At 36.7% G+C, this 22736-nt stretch overlaps 1 protein-coding gene and 1 non-coding gene across 2 annotated transcripts in view; both read left to right on the top strand.

The window, feature by feature from the left end:
• Positions 1-22736, top strand: part of LOC107092629 (kin of IRRE-like protein 1) — a 143043-nt gene that overhangs the window by 52871 nt on the left and 67436 nt on the right. The window lies entirely within an intron of this gene.
• Positions 5169-5251, top strand: trnal-uaa. Its single transcript has one exon. It is a non-coding gene; the product is annotated as a tRNA-Leu (tRNA).

The raw sequence follows: 22736 nt of genomic DNA, 5'->3' as shown, positions 1-22736 counted from the left end.
CATTTCTATTGCATTCCAGATATTATTGAAATTACAATAAATCTGCATTGGTTATTATATATAGGGCAGCATCCCTATAAATGTTACTTAAAGCAATTTACAAAACTATGAGAACGATCAGTGTCTTCAAATACAGAATGAAGAAGGATACATGAAATAAAAGCGTCAAAACGGTACTGTAATCATGAAATAAATTTTTTTTAAAGGAAAATGAACATTAAAAAAGATTTAGTATCTTTATTTGCTTCTCTGGGTTTGCAGAATTGCATCGATATTTCATAAGCCTACAGAAAAGCATGATGCAATGGAAAGGCACTGATTCTATTGCAAATTCCTTGTGAACATGCTGCTGATTCATTTTTATAGAAACCAGTAATAAAGTAATATTTTTGTATCTTATTTTAAGATCCCTCTGCAGAATTTGAGTCAGGCTGAGGTTTAATTAGGCCATTCTAAACTCTTCAGTGTTGTTGTTTCTTTTTTTTTCAGCTCTGTTTTTAACGAATTAAATGCTGTATGCTGGAAAATATTCTCAGTCATCCAGGTCAGAGTCATTCCAAAAAAAGGAAAATTAAAAACAATCCACTGGACTTTGTTTTAAACTTTGTTTCTACTGTATAAAACCTCTCTATTCCTGACATTTCAATTGAAAAAGCTTCCTGGATGGGAAGTGAAACATCTTCAAACTTGGAAATAAAGTCTAGTGGATTGTTTTTAATTTTCTTTTTTTGGATTTACTGTATTTTGTATCAATCCTTGTTTTACAACCCAGTATGGTCCAAACGGTAACTGTTGGAAAGATAACTTTACTTCTGAGTCTAGAAAGCTTTGTGAATCAGAGCTAGCTATGTGAGCACAAGATACCTTGTTCCTGAGGCTCCTGAACAAGCCCAAATGATCCCTCCACCACCACCATGCTTTAAAAGTTACTTTTTGGTTTATGTGTTGATGGTCTATGTGTTTCATTTTTCTTGTATTTTGTGTTTTTTTTTTACTTTGTAATACACTAACGCAGACATTGGGTGATTTCCAAATTCCAACTTCCATATTTTTCCTGCAGGAGTAAACCCAGGGGATAAATAAGGTCGAGTCTAATTAATATTACAGAAAATAAATGAAGTCATATTGTCCTATTCTACACAGTCTATGCTTTTCTCTGAGCATCCCTTCCAGGCAAGTTATACTGGTTCTGTCTTTTCAGTAGAAATGTGCTGAATTTTCCTGGAGAGACTGAAATGTTAAGTCTTGCATTCACATTAATGGATATTTGAGCTTGAAAGTTCTATTGAACTTTAACTTTCATTGGCCTGAACTGGGCCTGCACAGTGACGCAGTGAGAAGCACTGCTGCCTTGCAACAAGAAGGTTCTGGCTTCAATTCCCGGCTCGGGATCTTCCTGCATGGAGTTTGCATGTTCTTCCTGAGCATGCGTGGGTTTTCTCCAGGTATGCTGGCTTCCTCCCACAGTCCAAAACCATGACTGTTAGGTTAATTGGCTTCTCTAAATTCTCCTTAGGTGTGAGTCTGTGCGTGAATAGTTGTTTGTCCAGTTTGTCTCTGTGTTATCCAACGATGGACTGGAGACCTGTGCAGGGTGGACCCCGCCTCTCACCGTAGACAGCTGGAGATAGGCACCCCTGCTGCTGCAGTGCATCCTGGGACAGATGTCAATCTCAAGAACGGACTAGTCTGCTCTGATGCACCCTGGGTAAAGAGGGAGGGGCGAGAACAACATCTGGGGACTTTGTCCGTTCTCTGTCTTTGTGTTCTTGTGAATTGGAATAGTACTAGGGCTGAGGCTGATGACGTTTCACAAGTACACAAGCACACGAGAACGCACAAGTACACATATTAAGAAACGGCCTGAGAGTTTTACAACAGCTAATGTAACAGCTCTTATTGAAGCGGATGTTTCTAATGAGTCACCGCTGTCTAGGCACGCTGCAAGCAAATCTAACACCAAAGTCAGCATGGTCATGGGTCATCACTTTGACCAAGACGTTGGTTGGAACGGGTTTTAGAGAGCAGCTGAGGACGAGCACACAAACCGAGCTACTGATGGCTCCTCGTCCCCTCCTGTCTGTCCGTCTTCTTGTCTGTCTCTCTGCTGTCTGCTTTGATTTGTGTCCAGATGTGGATCACTGTGTCTCTTTCATGCCTTCTCTTTTCCCTCTGTCATTCTTTCTCCCCTCATCTTTTTTCCCTGTGTAGGCGTGCCCATCGGTCTCTGTCAATCATGCCTGTGTGTATATGCACTCATGGATGAGTGTCTGTTTCCTCTTTAACTTTATGCCCTCCTCAATTCATGTCTTTCTTGTCTTATCACTCCCTGTCTTTGCTGTCAGTCTGTTTATTTCAATCCGTCTCTTTATCCTGATCTTTTTTGTCTCTCTTCTCTTCTGTTTGAGGTTGGGTTTTTAGGTTTTACATGTATGCGCACACACACAAATAAACACATAAGCATGAACACCCCGCGTGAATCACTCTGCCTTCCTTCTTTAGGACTCCGTAGGGACATGTAAGTGGGACAAGTGGGGAGAGAACAAACATTTCGAACTTCAATCTATGTTTTTCTCTCTTTCCTCCTCCTTCTATGAACCCCTACTGACTGGCACACATGCACATGAGTAAATATCTCTTCCCCTTCTTCCTCCTCACCCCCCCTTGCTCAGACCAATCAGTGTATTTTTGGGTCATGCATTTGTTCAACACTCCAGTAATGTACATCTGCATATATGCACGAAATTCGAGAGGTAGGTAGGATGAATTAGCTTATTTTCAGAAACATGCAAATAGATGCACAAATGGGCACAAGAGTACACAGAATTCTCAATTTGCAAAATGGCTTGTTGAGAGTGAAATATTTAAAGTGAACCGTGTATAATGCAAAGATACATTGATTTTGTATTTACTGGGTAAATAAAACATGAAAACAGTTTTTTTCAATTGCACTCGACTTGAAACTCCAGTGCCTGCTTCAGTATTTGAACTTTACTCTTATTGCGTTTAACTATCGACAAAATGACCAAATTATAATAGGTTTAAAAGGATTCTACAGAGAAGGCTTAAAATGGATAAAGGCTAAGTGTCTGAACCCGGTCCTGTTTTTTTATGAGGGAGTAATAATAAAAAATTATTTAAAAAAAAGGAAAAACCATTTTAACAGAATTTATTCCGATTAATTGTAACAAAACATTTGATCTTGAGCAAATCATACAGTCCTCCTCCATAAGCTGAATGAAACCCAGCCCCAAATTTAAGTCTTCTTCTATATCCTCTAAAGATACACCCCTTAGACTTCATCTTATGCTGCCAAAGTCAAAGATCTCAGCTTCCTTTATCCCACTCCAGACCACAGCATGCCCATATAAGGCAACAGAAATTCACAGATCAGTTTGCATCTAACAGAGCAAAGATAACATTTCTAACATGAGTAATACTGCTTTAGGTCCTGTTTTAAAGGGAATTTATTTGCATGGGCAAAATTTGTGAAAAACTAAGTTGACCTTTTTCTTCTATTAAAAGGAGGTTATGAAAATCTGCGCATATTTACGAAAATTACATCCAGAAAAAACTTCTTTACATTCTACATATAATAACTTTTATTATGTGAAAAAGAAAAAATGTCAGAAACTAAACTATTGGCTGAAAGCTTATCATAATTCTGCGCAGAGGCTGTAAAAACTTTGCTCCTGGCTTCATGGAAAAAACAAGGCAGGAATAACATCTGAAGAAGAAATGTCATCAGTTAATAACTGTTATATACTGTTTAAGATACAGGATACAAACAGGAATAGTGAAATTTTCCAAAAGAAAATTTGTCTGCACAGATCAATAAACAGTATTTTAAAAAGTGTAAATAATAGTGTATTTCTCCATTGTGAGATCAATAAAGTTTTATTCCATTCATATATTTAAATCAAATATTACTGCAAGTTATCATAGTTAATTTGTTAATGCATAGTTTTGTTGATATAAGTATTTTAAATTTTAGTTAATACTTTTTGGGCAGAATTAGTAAAATAATGGAATGCACCATTCCAGCTTCTCTTTAAATGCTTTTGTGTTTTAACTCTACCCCTTTTCCCTGCTATTGTCCTAAACATCTACAGTCTTTAGATTCCTGCTTCATTTATGAGACCATTCTACTCCAAAGTCTATTAATTGAGAGAAATAAACACATTTCTGTACATTAAAAAATGCACATACACATTCACGAGTGCCTATAGACTTCTTTATTCATACAATTATTATACATTTCCCACACAACCATTCACATTTAAAAATATACAAACACTGATCTACAGTGACTGAGAGCCCCTATTGATGTTCACTGCACTTCTTCCATCTAGTATCTTTTTTAGAAAACCAGTTTGGGCCTTTTCCCTGAATGCTCTCATGCTTGGACATTGTTTTGATTCAGCAGTTTTCTCCATACTTTCACACCACTTACTGAAATGTACATTGTTTAATATTTAAGCTAAGATTTTGAAATTTTGATTAACCGAGAATTATACCCTCCCTCACTGTCACCAAGTATTTTTATCTCTGTTTATTTCTAGTTTTATACCTTAATTTTTAGGTTTATAAATCTAACAAAGTCGGAAAATTTAATCAATCTGTAATAAATAAATACTGGATTATTGTCGGCATGATAGCCAGCCTTATGAACTATCCTGATGGGTATTTTAAACTACAATGTCACTGATTGATAGAAGAACCATTCTGATGTGATATTTTCTCTCAGCAGTATTTTTATCCTTAAAATATTGTGATTTTCCTTAAAAGGCTAAAAACCAACCTTCTTCTCTGTCTCAAATTTGCCATTGTGGCAGTTTGAGGACAAAAGCAGTTGGACACACAAATGATTGCTAGTTTTGGGGCATAAGCTAGAATGCATTGTGTCTTCTATGTATTTTTAACAGTAGGCAATGTAAATTCCTTCAGTACATAGACTTTTTCAAACTGTTGCAAAAAATAGGAAGATTGCACAGCTTCGTGTGTAGCCGTTCAGTATTCTGTTTTCCCCTTGTGTATCATAAATATTCATATTTAAAACAATTGTCAAATTGAGAACACTTGCTTCAGATATGGACAAGCACAGTCCAATAATAGTCAACATATGACTTCAACACACGATATAGATTATTATTTGGACCTTGGCTGTGACCAGGATGGCCGAGTGGTTAAGGCGTTGGACTTAAGATCCAATGGACAGATGTCCTTGTGGGTTCAAACCCCACTCCTGGTAGTGCAGTGACATCTAACAGAAACTGTCTCCTTGCCTGAAATCCAACATTTTTTGCAGATAAGTACGAAACTAATTTTTTGAGTGGAATGGTGGCCTAGTTGTTAGAGCATAGGGCTTGAGGTTGTGAGTTCAAAACCCACTGCCACTCTGACTCCCTAAGCAATGACCAAGTACCAAGTATATATATATATATGTAGGCCTATATATATATATATATTTTTTTTTTTTTTTTTTACTTTATGATCTCACATTGGAGAAATGTACCTCTGCATTTAACCCATCCTCTTGGGTAGCAGTGGGCTGCCATTGTGCAGCACCAGGGGAGCAGTGTGGGGTTAAGGGTCTTGTTCAGAGACCCAGAGTGGTAGTCTGTGGGAGTGGGGGATCGAACTTAGAACCTCTGGATTCCAAGCTCTATGAAAAAAATTATATAGTTGACTTAAATATTATTAACAGCCAAGTATAAGTTGATGAGTGTTGCTGATCAGTTCTGATTTAATATCTGCATTGCTCATACAGACACTAAGTAAATCCTATTAGCAGACCATTGCAGCAACATTTGCATAGCCCTGATGGAAATGTTAAAAGGACACATATGTGTTGTATTTATGACATCTCTTAGTTGGTTCACCTAATCCAGAGGTGCCCCCACCTTCAGTGCACAAGAGCTTCCATCCAGCAACAATTAGATGTGGCTTTTCTCCAACACACCTGAATAACATGAATAGCTTGTTAGTGGTCCTCTGCAGAGCTGAATGACATGCTGATGAGGGATTTTAGCTCTTTGATTCAGGTGTGTTGGAGAGGAGATAGACAATACTGCAGGGGTTTTTTTTCTCACTCAGCTGCACATTTCTATGCCAATGAAATGCTGTTAGATTTCTAATGCTGTGATGCAGGGCTAGAGGGTACTTTTTCTCGTGCAGGCAGCGCAGGAGTTACCAGGATTTATCCAACAGCATTAACATAACCAAAACAAATCTAGTACAGTGTTATAGCAATCAAGTTCAACTGATTACTAATTTTATGTAAGGAAATATATATAAACATTTTGTAAAACTAATCCAAAGGCATGGTGCTCACCTATTCACCTATTTTAGGACACTTCTTATATAGGGGTTAGAGAATCAGCTTGTAGCCTATAAGCACATCATTTAGGGTGAACAAATGCTGCACTTTATGGAATAGAAATGTTTATTTACTGTCTGAAAAGCTGTGCTAAATGGAATTTAGTTTTGCATAAAGTCTGTCTATACAAAATGACAATCAAAGTTGTCCAAATTTAAGTCAAATCTAAAAAAAAAAGGATAGTTATGAGTGACAATGCAGAACAGAGGTGGCTTTTTGACCTATGCATTTCCTTTGTAAATCAATTTTACAGTGTTGCTTGTATCACACCTAATGGTTTTGAATTTAATTATAACTTTGGCAAACTTACAAAAAGCTCTCTGAGAATCACTTGTCACGTCCTTACCCAGCTATGAATGGTTCCCCTTGTTGTGACTGCCTTTTCTTTACTTTAACCATAGTTTCCATCATTCTTTGTCTTAAAATCCTTTACCTGTTCCTATGTAGCTCGGTTACAATGATTATAGCTCTGCTTGGTTTGCATTAAGGAGAGGCACCTCTAAATATATTTCACTTTTTGTCAAATTTGACCAACTCAAATTCAGGAATGGGACAGAAGTAAAAAAAAGCGGGACTGTCCTGCAAAAATGGCGACATCTTATCATAGTAGGACTATTAGGTATGAACTGTTTTGGAGCCTTAATGTTTGGAATCTCAGATTTAGATTTCAAAAAGTCTTGATTTTAACTCGGTTAAAGTAAATCCAATACAGTTGGGATACAGTTGTGCTATTTCTTACTCTTTAGATAGGTAGACTATCAAGATTATTTTCCATCTTAAACATCAATAACTTTACCAGTTTGGGATACACAGAATTAACTTGAAAAGCGAATTCTTTGAAAAAGATGAAGATCTCAGCTTTATTATTACTGTAAGAAGCGTCCCTGTCCTTAGAAGAAAATCTGAAAATCTATATTAGCTCATATTTTGAAAAAATTAAAGCATTTAGGGCTTTTGCCCTTAAAGTATCAGATCAACATCTGTTTTTCAGGCAATCTACATTAATAAAAGTATATTTTCTTTATTTATTTGGAATATTGAGGCCAAATCTCTCTTGTTCTCATTTGCTCATATTGTCTGAGTATATTGTTATTCAGTAAAGTAGAAAGCAGGGAACGCAGAGCTAACTGAAACCATAACTTTGCAACTCAAATGTGAAACTCAAGCTGACGACGTCCAAATTAGACCTGAAAGGGATTTCTTTTCAAATTTGACTTTCTTTGCTGTACCAAAAGCAGATCTTCAAAGCCTGTAGTTGCTGAGGTATCTTTCAGTTACATCAGAGAAAAAAAGTGATGAATGTTGAATGGTTCAGCGCTGTGAAGTTTTCACAAAAAAGGGCCTCCAACGCAAGGCTTTGGCAAGCTTTCACACTCTCTCTATGCAGCTGTTATACATATGCATTAAGAAGTGTAGGAACTGCAAGAAAAATGTCAGGCAGTCTCTGTGGAAAGGAATATTTTAAAAGGAATGGGAGTAAAATTCAGATATAAAATAAGTTTGCTCATCAGGACCGAATTTTAAACATGTTTAGTCTTTCCTATGAGTCAGACGTACTCTATATAGTTGAACCTGTATGCATAATGTATGCCTCATGTTCCCTCCTGGAAAAAACAACTGAATTGTTGAAATATATAATAAGATTTTTCATTTTATTTGTATAAGTTTCATATCCTGATTTATTTACTCATTCCATTGTCAAACTATCTAATATACTATCTAATTTACTCAAATCAAAACACTAAATTTAAGACGTTTTTACTTATTTCTAGATCGTTTGAGTAGGTAAATTAGATGATTTGTCAATGGAATGAGTATTTTTACACTTAAAATAAGATATTTAGATAAAACGCACTTTAAATAGGACAATGCAATTGTTTTTTTTTCTTATTTCAAATGTAAATTCTTTTGTTCCATTGTCAAAAGGTCTCTTTTACCTTTTCAATTCAAGAACATAAGAAAAAATGACTTATCTAGTCTAGATTTTGATTTTTTCCAGTGTAGGCAACGTGTTTTTTTCAGCTAGAGGTCAAGGTTTGCAATGCAATTCTTAACTGCCATCAAATAAACATAACTTGACATTTACATTGGATTTTTTTTTCTGTCTGGAAATTGGCCCAGTTCCGGTTCCTGCAGCATCACCGCAGTAATTCCATGAAAATTCACTGTAACTTATTAACCATTAGGTTAAACAGCGTGAACATCTGTGTGGCAGAGCACACTCCATTTTCCCTCCGTTTTCTATTATCATTAGTACTAAAGTATCCCTCATTTGCTGCTGAGTTTTTTTTTCTGTCCTGCCGTCAGGAGCTACAGCGAGGTTATTTCTCCTTACAACGATTCACTTCACAGCAGAATCTCATCTCGTCTGCCTCAGTGGAGCTCACATCACCAATTCTTATTGAAGAGGAAACCACACAACCATTGCTTTACTGAGGTCGTTACTTGGATAATGACTAATCTACTCCTGACTTGATACCATTGCTCTGGAATGCCATCCAGGTTGGAGACAGAGGATGTGACTAACGATGTGGCTGTGACACAGCTTGCAAATACACAGAACACACAGACTCACTTCTTTATTAGCTCTAGATGTATATTTTAAATGCTCACATTTAGGTCTAAACCCGGATTCTATACAATTTAAATTTGCTCCAACTTTCTAAAAGCCAGTTGTACAAAAAAGAAAAAGCAGCATCAAATTAATGTCATTTTTTTTTGACAAAGCCACTACAGAGACAGCTTTGTCAATAACTCTGTTTTACCAGCAAGATCTTTTTGAATAAATATCAATTGGTATTTTCAGTCAGTAAGTTCTGTAAACTGGAGCGAATGAAAGAATGGGGACTTTCACCTACCACATACCAATTAGCTGAAGAGCTAAAACTGAAGACAGAACGTTTTGTGGAATGAGAAAGGAAAGAACAGATTTCACAAGGCTCTGGTAGTGTTAAGCAAAGCTGTCAATGAAGGCATTCTGCTGCTGATGCGAGAGGGTGAAAGATAGAGGGACGTAAAGGAAGATACCCAGACTCTTAACCTATATTGAGGGAGAAACTGTGGAGCTGTAAACATTAAGAGAGAAACTATTATACCATTGATAATGGTGAGGAAGGTTTCTGTGGAGGAGCCCAGCATCCTTTAGCTGCAGATTTAAACTGTGTTTGAACCCTAAACTTTTGTCCTGTAACTGGTGGGTTGTCAATTTTATTCTCCACTACGTCTCTCTGTCATTGTATCATCTAGATCAGGCATCCCCAAGGTCGATCCTGGAGGGCCGCTCTCCTGCAGGTTTTAGGTTTCCCTGATCCAGCACAGCTGATTTACATTGATTACATTGATGATTTACATTGATTAACAGGCTTTTGCTGAACTGCACTCATCAGAATCAGCTGTGCTATAGCAGAGAAACCTCTAAAACCTGCTGGAAAGCGGCCCTCGAGGACTGACTTTGGGGATGCCTGATCTAGAGGAAGACAATTTACCCTCGTTGCCTCCTTTCTGTGGTCAAAGGCAGTGGTCAAAAGTACCCAACAGTGGTACTTCAATAAAAGTATTGATACTCATAGTCCAATCTTACTTTACTCAAGTAAAAGTTTCTCGGTCAAACATCTACTCAAGTTGAAGTACTGAAGTACTTACTTTAAAAAAAAAATACTCAAGTATTTAAAATTATGTGTATTTAAAAGTAAGCATTAAAAAATGCAAATGCAATTTTCTATTGTAAGTACTTTTCCGTATAATATAGTGTTGTAGAAAGTACAATATCTGACTTTGAAATGTAGTGGAGTAAAAGTGCCCCCTGCAAAAATTACTCAAGTAAAGAAAAGGTATTCAAAAAAATTGTACTTAAGTACAGTTATCAATCAAATGCACTTTGTTATTTTCCACCACTGGTTAAAGGGCGTAATGGCAGCCTCGCTTCTTACAGTGTGTCCCAGGGCAGCTGTGGTTAGAAACTAGCTTACCACCATCTACCTAAATAAGTGAATGACTGAATGAAATATTTAACACTTTGGACTTACCATGCTTGGTAAAGGGCTATAAATAGTATAGGCCATTGACAGTTTAAAGTTACTGCATCAACCTTTATATTATTTAAACATATTAACTCATTATGGCTGCTCATTGTTTACAAGTCCGCTGAAAAGAAGATGCAAAATACCCAGAATGTACACAGCTTTATGTTCTCTTTGATTTTTTTAATCAGAGTAAACTCTAAGAATAGATTTTTTGGGAAAACCAGTCTAGTAGGTTAAACCTATGTTGGTTAGATTAACAAATATTTGGTCAGAAACTGACCAAGTCATTGGTTTTGGATCAACTAATTTAACCAAACAACCAATAAACAATGGTAACAAATGGTTAACTACTCTAACTGTTTGGCTGTATCCAAGTGCAGTGTGTAATAGTCATGGACAGAGAGAACAATTGCAGTGATGTGTGCATATACAGCATGCTAAACGTGGCATAATGCAAACTTGGATTGGTTGTAACATTATTATTAACTAGTTTTAAATTCCAGCAGATGTAGGAGTTTGCCCTTCAATTGAAAGATTGTTGGTTATCAAAGTCTCTTTACTAATCAAGCAACATTTTGGTAAAAGTGACCAATTTGTATTGGTTTGCTCTTTTACCAATATAGATAGGTAAAAACACCACCAAATTAGATTGTTTGTTTTAACCAAAAGATGGTTAAAACAAATAAGTTAAAACAAGTTATGGACAAATCACTACCAACGAGATTGGTAAAATAAAAGAGTGTATCTTAATGCTCTTCTGTTTGATTTTGAGATCATCCTGGATAAAACATAGCATACAATCATTTTTAGATCAGTAAGAAAACATAATAATAATAATAAAAAAAAATTTTTTGATTCTCTTTATAAAAAGTATATAAATAATAAACAACTTTCGAGGTTTCTGATTTCTAAACACGTACCCATAATTAGTGATTATTTTGTACTTTCATTTTCCGTTGGATTTTGAACTATTAGCTCTATCAAAGAACCCTCAACACAATTCTCATTATATTTGTTAGGCTTTAAGATGTTACTTCTTTTGCCATCAGCACCTTTGTTAATAGATGTTGGAGATCGGCCACTATTTCAGTCCTGTTTCTCTGGCTGTGACTGGTGGGATGTGCTCTCTTCATCCTCTGACATGGGAGTTGGCTCGGAGCTCGTCTGCCTGGCTGAGTGTTTCCTGGACGTAGCCGTCTTTTACAGTTGCCTTTTGTATCTCTGCTTCCACTGAGCCTGGTTCTGCTGGAGGTTTCTTCCTGTTAAAAGGGAGTTTTTCCTCTCCACTGTCGCCACAAGTATGCTTAGTGTAAGTAATTGCCTTCGAATCAATTGCTTGATGCAATCAACTGGTTTTCCTTAGACAGAAAACTTTTAATCAACTTGACTGTATGATCTGGTTGAATTGCAAAATGTCTTGAGGTGACATGTGTTTTGAATTGGCGCTAAATAAACAACCTGAATTGAATTGAATTAAATCAGCAGGTCACACCTGATATGAAACAAAAAGAATATTTGTTAATTCACAATTTACAGAACACTTGAACCAGATATACATGATATAACAATAATGTGTATAATGTAAAGTTAAGCTTGCCTGGATTGTAGTATATTTGTGTAAGAATGTTGGAAAATAAAATTTTAAAAAGGGTCTAAGAAAGAAAAATTCTTACCAATGCATCTATGATTTTCAGTTTCATTTATTGTTTTAAGATGAGAGACTAACAGCACTGACTAATACTGAACACACACAAGCAAACACGCAAGTATACTGTTGATAGCCTTGAAGAGAAATATATTTACACATGCAGAGAACTGCTCTGCTCTCTTCATGTGTTTTATTTTTTCAATCTGTGCTCATTTGGTGATGTTAATGCAAGTAGACATGTACAATGTGCTTTAACTGTGGAGGGAGTTGTCTGTGTGTTTGTTTGTGTGCACTTAGGCAAGTGTGTATGCACAATCGTGTGCGTGTACACATGTGTGTGAGCTTACGGTTCTTAAAAACCAATTAACAGCGCACAGCAGCCACCCCCTCCTCCAAATGAAGAAGTGAATTAAACATCACCACGACCAAATGGAAAGAAATCAGAGAGAAAGAGAGATGAATAAATAATTGAAGACAGAGATGAGGGGGGTGTCTTTAAAAAGGGGGAAATAAAATTAAAATAAGAGATGAAATGAAATGTAAGAAAGCAGAAGTCAATTAGAGAGACTGAGAAGGAGCCGTAGGGAAAAAAGAAAGGGAGACAGGGCAGGGGTTTCGGTTAGTGAGTCTGTGTGTGATGCTTATGTAGAGAAAAGTATGCATCTATCAATTTTTTAGGTTTAGAGTCGAAGAAGCAACATTTTTATTTCTCATAAATCTGTTTATATTTAGGCTGGTTTCAGTAGTAGCACTATTGTGGCTAAATCATGCACTTTTCAACTAACTAGCTTAACTTTGACATCATTTTTTATGCATGTACAGTTCAATATGTGTGTTAATGTGGTTGATATGTGTGGTTGGGTGGGTGGATTTGTGTTTTCAAAACTTTGAGATAAATTCATGAATGCATTAACCCCAAAAAAGTTCTGTATCTCCCACATTTTGAGTGAGTCACCTATTTTTCAAATGAAAGTGTGTTTATATCTAAGTATAAAAATGTTTTTTAAATAAGTGTAAAAACTTTGCTCATTTGCACTTCTATCCCTGACTGAAGCTACTAACCTGAGCATAACATGATTGCAATGTATTTGAACAAACTGGAGTTTTTTAGACTGCAATTTAAAACTAGCCTGACCAACCAGACTGATGCAACGTATACATGATGTGTCAGTCTGGTTAAAGAGCTCGATTTTAATGGTGGGATTTATAGCATCAGAATTATCTGGTTCGAACCAATCAGATAACCACTGATGTGATGTAAAGATTCCAAGCAACATGTTTTTGTAATATTATAGTCCATGAAACAGTTGGAGCAAAAAATAACAAATACATCCTTTTCAAAACGAAATAACACTAAAGCTGTCCATTGTTGAGGTTGTAATGTTTGGTCAATCTCACTTAAGATATCAGATAAGGCATCATTCAAACATTGCTCTGTGGTCACCATTTTGCTGTTTATGCTATAAGAAATGCAGAAAAATGACGCATCGTTAAGTCCCGCCTCCTGGCCTTGTGAGAGGTCCAGCCAAATCTTGTCGGAGTCAGACACAGCTTACCCAACTAAATAATGCTCTGTGTAATTCAGTCTGGCCGTAATACTTCCAGACCATGTTCAGAATCATAAAACATTCAGGAATTGAGGAGGATGTTCTTTTTCCAGGTGGATCATCAAAATAAGTGGTCCTCCTAATTGTCAATCACTCTGGCGATATGTTTATGTAAGGCTGTCCTATGTGCTCGTCCCCATTTTGACTTACCGGTGGTGAGTCTGACATAGTGGAAAAATTACAAACCTTCTTTTGGAAAGTAAGCTTGAATGAGTGATGCAAACAGCAACTTTCAAACAGAGCGTGCACGAGGAGAAATGGGCTCATGCATGCTCTCTCCCGCGTTTAATAGGCGTTCCCTCTCAGGAGAAATGTACATGCACAACCCTATACCTCTCCTGAGGTACAGGGTTGTGCATGTACATTTTTTTAAAGTGGAGAGGGTGGGTCTTTTCAAAAATTCCCAAAAATCCTGCACTAGAAACAAAAGACTAACCCAGTTGCTTTTTGTTTTGGCACTTAGAAGTATGTGAAGAAGAAAAAAAAGATTTCAGTTACAACTGTTTGCATGATGTAAACACAATCAGAGTAAGGCAGGTGTGTTCAGGGGTGTTTCAATACACATAAAACCAAAAAGAAGGAATGATTACAGTAGGTTTATAGAAAAGAGATCATTTTAAGCAGTCCAGATGATAATTATGGGTTTTTTGTGCTTTTCCAATTCTAAATCTGATAGACATAACTTTTAGCAGTCTGTGTACTTCTCTGTGTTTGCATAGAGATGTTGGTGACTTCCCCCGGGTGAGGGGGTGGGGGGTGTCAGTGAGTGAAAAAGAGACTTCAATGAGCTGCCTGCTTTGCTCAGCATTTGCTCTGTGGTGGGCAACATGCCGCTACTCTGTTCTGCTGGAAGTGTTTGTGAGAGGAAATAAAAGCTGCGCTAGGCGGCAAGTAGCTGCTGAGAAATCATGGCGCTTCTATTTACAATAAACACCATGCAAAGTGGGACACTCAGTGACAATTTCTGTGTGCGTCCCTCTGTGTCAGCCTTACTCTGTCCAACTCCATCTCTCTCTGTCTGATCTCCTGTGCGTCTCTGTCAGTTAAATGCCGGGTGCTTTGGAGGCATAAATATTGCATGAATTATATTTCCAAAGCATCAAATAAAGCAGACAGCTGTGAACTTGGCTGTGAAGGAAAAATGCACTCGTCAGTTGTTGAATACTGACCTCTGCTAGTTAATGAATGGAGAAACACTTGGCTTTGAAACGTAGCACAACACGGTTTTCTTAAGTTCTTTTGAAAGAGTTTTTGAACTAATTTCAGATCTATCAATGTAAAATGAAGTGAACAGTGTGAAAAATTAAAACATGCCTTATGATGAAAATTTGCATTCTCTACATGTACACATCTATATTTGCTTTAATAATTGATCTCTCCTGTCTAGGCTGTCATTCTGTGACATTCTCTTATGACGATTTTTGTGTTTGTAGTATTTTACTCGGATGCATTAAAATGTTATTGCAGTTCTGCAAAGTTTTAATTAGTAACAATCTTACATTGGCAACTTTTACATTTTTTTTTATTAATTTTAATATTTCACGTTAATTTCAGAAAGCTTTTTATTATGCTTACCCTAATAAGTTTTAAGTATTATTATCCATCACAGTGAACAGATTTACCCATCAATACTTCTGGGAAAAGGAATGTGTTACTGTCCATTTTATTGTTTTTGAGAAATAGTTTCATAATAGAAATTTTGTATTTAATAGAACCTTTAAAGTGTACTTGAAACCCTTTTCTAATATAAATTAATATATATATACCAAAAATAACACTGATAATACACTGTTTAAATGAAAAATCACAGCACAGAAAAGAGAGGTTGTAGAAAAATATGGTGAAAATCCCTTAAAAAGTGCTTTCAGACTATTATTTTGCAATTTTGCTGAGCTCTTTTATGACGTGGACAGGTGACCCCAAGTAAACCCACTCCTGCTATGGTGGCTGACAAAGCAGGCAGCGGTAAAGAATCGGATGGTTCCACAGATATGTTTCAGTCCCTATTGGAGAGGGACAAGGCAGAGTTAAAAAACAAATGTCAGCTGTCATCAAATAGCAGAGCGCAAGTTTAGGGTGTCGCTCTGGATGTGTTGGAGCCCCAGACAGAGTAGCAGCAGACAGACCGGATGATTTTACAGCTTAAAAAAAACAAGCATATTTGCAGTGATGTAATTTTTTCAGTATGCTAGGTGCATTTTTGTTTCAGTCTTCCATCCATCCATCCATCCATCCATCCATCCATCCATCCATCCATCCATCCATCCATCCATCCATTTTCTTCTGCCTGGTTGCGGAGGCAGCAGTCAAAGCAATGATGCCCAGATTTCCTACGCACTCTTCCTCCAGCTGCTCTGGGGGGACCCAGGCCAGCTCAGAGACATAGTCCCTCCAGCATGTCCTGGGCCTCCCACAAGGTCTCCTCCCAATGGGACATGCCTGGAACACCACCCGAGGGAGGCGAACAGAAGGCATCCCAAACAGATGCCCGAGCTACCTCAGCTGGATCCTTTTGACTTGGAGGAGCAACAACTCTACTCCGAGCTCCTCCCGGGTAACTGAGCTCCTCACCTGATCTCCAAGGGTCTACCCAATCACCCTGCGAAGGAAACTCATTTCGGCCGCTTGTATCCAGGATCTTGTCCTTTCGATCATTACCCAGATCTCATGACCATAAGTGAGGGTGGGGATGTAGATCGATCGGTATATCGACAGTCTTATGCATTTTTATTACTTTAACCCAGTAATAAAACATATACAAAGGAGTCTGTTCAAAGAAACTGCTAAAAGTTATTATCCATGGAAAAACTATCCTCATCATTAGCATATTTGACTGCTGAGAGATATTAATGTTAGGTAAACAAAAAAGGCTAATGATTGCAAACAGTGCCCCCTAGTTTGAGGAGGAAGAAAGGTCGCAACAGAAAGTACGATCGCAGCAGTGAACAACATAAAAAAAAAACAGCTGGTTAAAGTTATAATAACTTATAACATTGTATAAAAGGAATGCAGGATAAGGACTAAGGTCCGTGGTCCTCTCACCTTCTGTCTGGGATTCTTTAGCGGTCTCAGCCTGAATCTCTTGATTCGTTCCCAGCGTTACCAAACACCTTTGATCTCCATTTATTCCCAACGCTTGCTCCTCTGCTTTTGACACTAGACCTGGACAATGCTACACTTTCCAGCCAACCTGCAGTCTTTCTTCCTGGTCTTAGCTGTGCCTCAGTTCAGAGGTCCTCCCTGGTCTACAGTGTGTGTCCCTGATTCCCTGCTTCTGCCCATGCTTGTAGGCACCCTGCCCTTATGTAGTTCCTTATCTACCGCTCTGCCAGGATGCCGGAATTGTCACCTGCTGTTGCCTCCCTCTTTCATCAACAAGCTGCTACTAGCTCTCAGCATTACAGCCGATGGAGAACGCTTGTGTTGGTAGTCACGTCATTTGGTGGCAATTCCAGCTTTAATAATATGCACCTAAGAGAAAGAATCAGTAAAAATAACATGCTGCAGAAAGCCAAATAAATCCAAAACAATAAATTAACGTTTATTAAGAAAGATGTTAGTATTGAGAGACTTCTAATTTTCTCTATTTTAGAATCTAAGACGAGTTTGAAAATGTACTCAGAGAAAATACAGAGATGCAGGAACATTCTGAACCAAAAGGTGCATTTCTTCTTAGCCATAAGGGCTTTTTACTCAGGCTGCTAGTTCAAGAGGTGACTTGGAATTGTTTGGGGCATTTGGCATGCTAATCTATAGGGTGCAAATTTTGTTTTAGATCCTAATATAAATGATTAAAAGCTGGGAAACGTATGGGTAGTAGTTAAAATACAGCTAATTTAAACTTACAATCAGCTAAAATTGATTTCAAAGCTTTATATCATCTTCATATTCAAGGATGTCAAATGACTTATTTCTTCTGAAAACAAAGCAAGGAAATCAATGAGAAAACCAGTGAGTTTTTTTCCTTAACCCTTTATATCACACTCAGTGAAATACTTAGAAAATCTAAATTTTAAGCTAAGAATGTTATTGGAGGACAGGACAAGACCTTAATCCTTTTGTAATATAAAAAAAAAAAATGTATTTTTTTTAAGGTAAAAATCAAGGTCAATGTAATAACAAGGAATGGCAACTTGCCCTAATATGTTAACAAAAGATCAAAGTTCTTTTATAAGAAATTTATGAAAAATACAGAGTGAAAGAAACACATTTTGTTGTTCAAAACTTAACTTTAATTGCATTCATGCAGATACAGGGACATCCATTTGTAAGCGGTATGCAGGTGACCAAAAACAGTAACTTGCCCTTTAAAGGGTTAAGGTTGGGGGATATAAAATGTTAGCCTTATCCGTATTCACATTTGAAAGAGCAAATTTAAGTCAAAAAGGTCATTAAACCTCTGAATATTTAACACTTTCTCTACGTTGTTTGAAATAGAAAAATATTCATGTGGCACACACAACAAGAGATATGTACAGTATGCAGGCTTGCATGTAAACACAGACAATGCAGTTATAAGCCCACACAGAGGTGACATGCCCTTTCCTGTTTGAGAATGATGGCTGAAATGGGAGCGAGCTGCAGCCCAGAGGCAACTCTGCACCATGAATACAAGGAAATGGCCAGCATGGCAGTGTTTGGGCTGGAGATTCAAAGAATTAATGCTTCAGGGTTCAAATGGCTGAAGTTTAGGGTTATACACATTATGATCAGGCTGTTCATTTTGACATTCTGTTGCTTTGCTTTCAGGAAGCAATGTTTAGCCTGAGGCAGTAATATTGTAGCTCTGCTATGAGGAAAAAGAAGCAGCATTCCCTTGTCTAACAAGATGATAGGAGAGTAAACTGGACCTTCTCACAGTTACCTTGCTTTACGGATTAACTTCACCAAGGAAACTACAAAAGAGTTTGGATTTAATTGGTGTTAAAGGTGATGTTTTTTTTTTTATTTTCCTCTCAAATCGTTATTTTTGTTGGCATGGTGCATCTTGCTAAATAAAAACATATTCTTAAGTAAATCAACCAGAATAAACTGTAAAAATTTAGAGAGCTGCACTTTGTTGCTTTCTTTTTTGCCTTTCCTCTCGCATCCTGGAAAAGTGTGAAGTACTTGAGAAACAGACATTCACCCGAAAGCTAACACCTCTGTTTTCATGAGAGAGGCAAGTAGTGAATTGGGATAGAGATAAACTATATGGTACAATTGTTCATCACTATGCATGAAATGTAGCCTCGACTTCTGCGCTATTATTTGAGTTGGTGACTATTCTGTTTTTGAGTTAAAAAGTTTCACGCTTGGTATAAAACCTAGTTGCATATGACTGCTCTAAAGTAGAATAACAAAATAGTCACCCAAAAGAAGAGATATAAATCCTTTTATTAAACTTTGTTAATCTTATTGTTGTCCCATCCTAGGAGAAAAAAAACTATCACTATATTCTCAACGGGAAATTAGTTGGTCAGCAATTTCATGTTTTTCTCTGGTCGTTTCTTTTAACCATGAAAATCATCTTACTGACTGTAAGACATTAATAGAGTTTAGCCTTCTTCTTTTGACTGTTAGTTTTAAAAAAAGTGATCAGAAACCAGTCAAATATACCCTATCGTCCATGAACTTTACAGATTAGGCAAAGGTTTAGTAACAAAACGACAAAGTAAAGAAGATATTATTGTGACATGTTTCTTATTCTTGGTATCTTCCATGCCAGAAATTGATTATAAAGTGCTTAGTAGAAATACGGTTATGATGGCTGACAGATGCAAGCTGTTAGGTTGTAATATGCTTATTCTAACCACTAGATATACCACTATAAACTCACAGAATGTGAAGAGGTGCATCGTGCACAAAAGTTTTTTTAACGTTCTCTAAAATAGAATGCTACAGAGCCCAAACCTCATGCTGACTTTGGGTTTTACGGTGCTTATTGAACTCCATCAATTGGATTTTCTTGTCCAAGTAAATGGGTTCCAATCTCAGATAAACAAGTTTAATGCATAATGTCAGATGTACTGAAGCAATGCGCACTTCCACTGGAATCTAGAGGAGTGAAGGTGTGCTCCTTGGTGTAAGGAATTACAATTCTCCATTTGGCAATCAGACGGACACGCCGGCATGTAGCACTTACAGGAGAACAGCAACTGTCTGATTAGATTATGTCAAGGACAAAGTTTGGTGAAGAGGGACTTTTAGCATGGGGCTGGGTTTTTTTTTCAGAAGTTATCCTCAGATCCTGTGTCCAGTAAACATTACTTTCAACTGTTCTGTAAACCAAAACATTTCAGGAATTTTTAACACTTCCAATTCTGTGGGGAAAGTTTTGAGATGACTACTGGTGAACAAAAAAAGGTAAATAATGACATGGATGAAAAAAGCATAAATTCACAATAAATACTCATAAATAATATCATAAACCTTAAGGAAAATCTTTCTAAAAGAGTTGGACCTGTTATTACTGCAAAGATTGTGCAGGTATTATTGTAAACACTACAGATTTAGAAGGCAAAATAATGTTTCTATGTGTAAAGTTGCATATATATTTATTTCAAGTCATATAAGCTACTACTTTTGGCAATGCAGTGAATGGATATTTAGCTTCAAAAGATAGAAATATGTTTAAAATAATAGCATAAAATGATAAGGATGTTTGACAATACATCAGTAAAGCATCGTCTGAGGAGAAAAAAAAATAGACATTTTCATTGTAAAGCTCTATTATACCAGTGGATCATTGATGAGAGAGGGAGAGGAGAACACCAACCCTAAGGGTGGTGATGATGGGATGAAAAGGTGCACTGCAAAATCCTTAAGTCTAAGTAAGTCAGTTTTTCTTAAAATAAGGGTATAGTTTCTTGAATTAAGCAGGTAAGTGAGACACTTTGCCAATTGAATAAGACCATTTACTGTACATTTAAAATTAGAAAAAAAACAATTGCGCTCTCTCATTTCTAGTGCAAAATATCTACGGTAATTATCTTATTTCAAGAGTAAATAAGCTAGTTCCATTGGTAGATCATCCTATATACCTATATAAATAATAATAAATAATTAACAAAATATAAAAATACAATATAAAAATATAATAAAATACAAATACAATAGAGACACAGTATTATTTCAACTTAAAACTGATTACTTATTAGGCAACTACAAAAGGCAGTTGCTCGATTGGATTTAATTTGACCACTTTTACTTTTTTCAAAACCACCTATCACTATCCTTTCCCTTCATAAGCCTATGCTACTATAAATTTTATCGGATTTATCAGATAAAATCCCAGTACAGTTGAACAGTTAAGAATTTTGGGAAATATGAAGACTTGTAAAACCGAAGACAGAGGTCTGTAAGAGCAAGACTAAGTAACCAGATGAAGAGAGTGGTCTGAAACAAGAGAAGGGGGAGAAGTGAGGCAGTATGGGTGTGTGTGTCTGAGGGGTGTGTGTGGTTGGGAGGAGGGGACAAGGAGGGTGGGCTTCCCGTAGGGTTAATTACATCTCTGTTCTCTGTCAGTGTAGCTTTCTCCTCTGCGATCTGAGTAGCCGCTTTAGGTTGACAGGACACACACGAAATACACACATTCACAAAAATGCACGCAAATGAACACATTTACGTTTGGATATCACAACAGAATATTCTTTTCCTTCTCCTTGTTTTTGTCTTTCTTTCCTCTAGCCCAAATACACTGTATCCCAGGGGAAAGAGTTGTTTGGTGCAGAATTCAACATGCAAAAGATTCCCATGCCTGTAATAGCTGTTAATTTTGCATAAATCATGCAGAACATGACCCACATGTAAATCACTCATGTTAGCAGGATATCACTTCCATGCAGCTCCTTCTTCTTCTGCTCCTCCTCCTCCAAGGGGAATGTGAACAATTATAATTTTCATGGCTTTGTCTCATCCATGTTTTCTTTTCATGATTAAAATTGATTTTAGAAATCAGTGTGTTTTAAACTAAAACAGCAATGTGTTGATATTTAAAAAAAAGTTATAACAGTGACTGGAAACTAGTTAATCAAATGATACTAAGATGTTTATTGTGTTTTTTTTAAGATTATATTTGTTTCTGATTTATTCATTTGATCATTGCAAAAGTATGTTGGTGAAGATATAGTTCAAAGACAAGAGATTTATTAAAACAAAGTTTCAGAAACACATTTTTTGGTATATTTTACATGTGTTGTGAAATGGTGCTATAGAAATAAAATGAATTGAAGAGGCAAAAAAAAAACACTTCATGAAAAGTCAAACACAATGGTGAGATGAAAGAGATGACAAATAGTGTGGCAAGGGATTGCTGAGTGGGTAAATGGAAAAGTTAAACATCAAAGACATTTAACACTAAATACCAGTGGTGTCAAAAGTACATACATTTGTTACTTAAGTAGAAGTATAGATACTGCAGTTTAAAAACACTTTGGTAAAAGTTGAAGTATCAACTTGATCTCTTTACTCAAGTAAAAGGGAAAAAATGTGCTCCAAAATATATAACATATAAATGTTTGAACTGAAAGCTCAATTTGTGTTTGAAGAACACCTGCTTGCTTCTGATGATTTCCTTTAGCTAACCAATGAGTGTTTGCATTCTATGACTCGTCCAATTCCACTAGTTTTCACTAGATGTGGATGGAGCCAATGATCTGCATTGGATGGAACACATGACGGGAAATAAATATTTAAAAACATTAAACCGAAGCCAAGAGTAACGAGTAGTGTTTGTTTTAAAAATGTAAGGAATAGAAAGTACGGATACTGGTGTGTAATGTAATAAGCATAAGTCAGAGGTAAGAAGAAAAATAGTAATGGAGTAAAGTATAGATACCTAAAAAGTTTACTTAAGTACAGTAACGAAGTATCTTTACTCTGCTAAATACATCCCAATCACTCTAATGTGAATTAATCGCATGTCCCTGGTGAGCGAAGAGGACATAGGATAAGAAAACATAAGGTCATCCAGTTAGTTGGACGTTATAATTCAATACTTGGGCTACAAATAAGCTGGAAGCTGATGCCATAATTGCACCATATTAATACAAGAAGAGATCAGTCTGAGTGAAATTATCCTGATATCTGAGCTCTGTCAG

Source organism: Cyprinodon variegatus, unplaced genomic scaffold, assembly GCF_000732505.1.
Source record: "Cyprinodon variegatus isolate N-32 unplaced genomic scaffold, C_variegatus-1.0 Scaffold17, whole genome shotgun sequence".
NCBI classification, from domain to species: domain Eukaryota; kingdom Metazoa; phylum Chordata; class Actinopteri; order Cyprinodontiformes; family Cyprinodontidae; genus Cyprinodon; species Cyprinodon variegatus.
Note: the sequence above shows the minus strand (reverse complement) of the source record. Positions and strands in the feature narration are given on the sequence as shown.